Raw genomic sequence first — 3525 nt, 5'->3', positions numbered from 1 at the left:
GGAGAAATTGGCCCGGATTGCTCTCATGTGCGTTACGGGGCATCGTTTCTCTCGCTCCGAATTCCATCGAGCTTGGAAATCGCTCATTTTTGCGTCGCCAAATATCGTACGAACGCCGTGAAACTTCCACAGGCTTTTCCAGCAGATTTGCACCTGCACTCAAAAAAGTCAAAATTTTTACACATAGACCCCATCAAACGGGAGAAATTGGCCGGGATTGCTCTCATGTGCGTTACGGGGCATCGTTTCTCTCGCTCCGAATTCCATCGAGCTGGGAAATCGCTCATTTTTGCGTCGCCAAATATCGTACGAACGCCGTGAAACTTCCACAGGCTTTTTCAGCAGATTTGCACGTGCACTCAAAAAAGTCAAAATTTGTACACATAGACCCCATCAAACGGGAGAAATTGGCCCGGATTGCTCTCATGTGCGTTACGGGGCATCGTTTCTCTCGCGCCGAATTCCATCGAGCTGGGAAATCGCTCATTTTTGCGTCGCCAAATATCGTACGAACGCCGTGAAACTTCCACAGGCTTTTCCAGCAGATTTGCACCTGCACTCAAAAAAGTCAAAATTTTTACACATAGACCCCATCAAACGGGAGAAATTGGCCCGGATTGCTCTCATGTGCGTTACGGGGCATCGTTTCTCTCGCGCCGAATTCTCTCGAGCTGGGAAATCGCTCATTTTTGCGTCGCCAAATATCGTACGAACGCCGTGAAACTTCCACAGGCTTTTTCAGCAGATTTGCACCTGCACTCAAAAAAGTCAAAATTTTTACACATAGACCCCATCAAACGGGAGAAATTGGCCCGGATTGCTCTCATGTGCGTTACGGGGCATCGTTTCTCTCGCGCCGAATTCCATCGAGCTGGGAAATCGCTCATTTTTGCGTCGCCAAATATCGTACGAACGCCGTGAAACTTCCACAGGCTTTTTCAGCAGATTTGCACGTGCACTCAAAAAAGTCAAAATTTTTACACATAGACCCCATCAAACGGGAGAAATTGGCCCGGATTGCTCTCATGTGCGTTACGGGGCATCGTTTCTCTCGCGCCGAATTCTCTCGAGCTGGGAAATCGCTCATTTTTGCGTCGCCAAATATCGTACGAACGCCGTGAAACTTCCACAGGCTTTTTCAGCAGATTTGCACGTGCACTCAAAAAAGTCAAAATTTGTACACATAGACCCCATCAAACGGGAGAAATTGGCCGGGATTGCTCTCATGTGCGTTACGGGGCATCGTTTCTCTCGCTCCGAATTCCATCGAGCTGGGAAATCGCTCATTTTTGCGTCGCCAAATATCGTACGAACGCCGTGAAACTTCCACAGGCTTTTTCAGCAGATTTGCACGTGCACTCAAAAAAGTCAAAATTTTTACACATAGACCCCATCAAACGGGAGAAATTGGCCGGGATTGCTCTCATGTGCGTTACGGGGCATCGTTTCTCTCGCGCCGAATTCCATCGAGCTGGGAAATCGCTCATTTTTGCGTCGCCAAATATCGTACGAACGCCGTGAAACTTCCACAGGCTTTTCCAGCAGATTTGCACCTGCACTCAAAAAAGTCAAAATTTTTACACATAGACCCCATCAAACGGGAGAAATTGGCCCGGATTGCTCTCATGTGCGTTACGGGGCATCGTTTCTCTCGCTCCGAATTCCATCGAGCTTGGAAATCGCTCATTTTTGCGTCGCCAAATATCGTACGAACGCCGTGAAACTTCCACAGGCTTTTCCAGCAGATTTGCACCTGCACTCAAAAAAGTCAAAATTTTTACACATAGACCCCATCAAACGGGAGAAATTGGCCCGGATTGCTCTCATGTGCGTTACGGGGCATCGTTTCTCTCGCGCCGAATTCTCTCGAGCTGGGAAATCGCTCATTTTTGCGTCGCCAAATATCGTACGAACGCCGTGAAACTTCCACAGGCTTTTTCAGCAGATTTGCACCTGCACTCAAAAAAGTCAAAATTTGTACACATAGACCCCATCAAACGGGAGAAATTGGCCCGGATTGCTCTCATGTGCGTTACGGGGCATCGTTTCTCTCGCTCCGAATTCCATCGAGCTTGGAAATCGCTCATTTTTGCGTCGCCAAATATCGTACGAACGCCGTGAAACTTCCACAGGCTTTTCCAGCAGATTTGCACCTGCACTCAAAAAAGTCAAAATTTTTACACATAGACCCCATCAAACGGGAGAAATTGGCCCGGATTGCTCTCATGTGCGTTACGGGGCATCGTTTCTGTCGCGCCGAATTCCATCGAGCTGGGAAATCGCTCATTTTTGCGTCGCCAAATATCGTACGAACGCCGTGAAACTTCCACAGGCTTTTCCAGCAGATTGGCACGTGCACTCAAAAAAGTCAAAATTTGTACACATAGACCCCATCAAACGGGAGAAATTGGCCGGGATTGCTCTCATGTGCGTTACGGGGCATCGTTTCTCTCGCTCCGAATTCCATCGAGCTGGGAAATCGCTCATTTTTGCGTCGCCAAATATCGTACGAACGCCGTGAAACTTCCACAGGCTTTTTCAGCAGATTTGCACCTGCACTCAAAAAAGTCAAAATTTTTACACATAGACCCCATCAAATGGGAGAAATTGGCCCGGATTGCTCTCATGTGCGTTACGGGGCATCGTTTCTCTCGCGCCGAATTCCATCGAGCTGGGAAATCGCTCATTTTTGCGTCGCCAAATATCGTACGAACGCCGTGAAACTTCCACAGGCTTTTTCAGCAGATTTGCACGTGCACTCAAAAAAGTCAAAATTTGTACACATAGACCCCATCAAACGGGAGAAATTGGCCCGGATTGCTCTCATGTGCGTTACGGGGCATCGTTTCTCTCGCGCCGAATTCTCTCGAGCTGGGAAATCGCTCATTTTTGCGTCGCCAAATATCGTACGAACGCCGTGAAACTTCCACAGGCTTTTTCAGCAGATTTGCACGTGCACTCAAAAAAGTCAAAATTTGTACACATAGACCCCATCAAACGGGAGAAATTGGCCGGGATTGCTCTCATGTGCGTTACGGGGCATCGTTTCTCTCGCTCCGAATTCCATCGAGCTGGGAAATCGCTCATTTTTGCGTCGCCAAATATCGTACGAACGCCGTGAAACTTCCACAGGCTTTTTCAGCAGATTTGCACGTGCACTCAAAAAAGTCAAAATTTTTACACATAGACCCCATCAAACGGGAGAAATTGGCCGGGATTGCTCTCATGTGCGTTACGGGGCATCGTTTCTCTCGCGCCGAATTCCATCGAGCTGGGAAATCGCTCATTTTTGCGTCGCCAAATATCGTACGAACGCCGTGAAACTTCCACAGGCTTTTCCAGCAGATTTGCACCTGCACTCAAAAAAGTCAAAATTTTTACACATAGACCCCATCAAACGGGAGAAATTGGCCCGGATTGCTCTCATGTGCGTTACGGGGCATCGTTTCTCTCGCTCCGAATTCCATCGAGCTTGGAAATCGCTCATTTTTGCGTCGCCAAATATCGTACGAACGCCGTGAAACT

Source organism: Lampetra planeri, unplaced genomic scaffold, assembly GCF_965212315.1.
Source record: "Lampetra planeri unplaced genomic scaffold, kcLamPlan1.2.h2 scaffold_447, whole genome shotgun sequence".
Lineage (NCBI taxonomy): Eukaryota > Metazoa > Chordata > Hyperoartia > Petromyzontiformes > Petromyzontidae > Lampetra > Lampetra planeri.
This window is presented reverse-complemented; position numbering follows the sequence as displayed.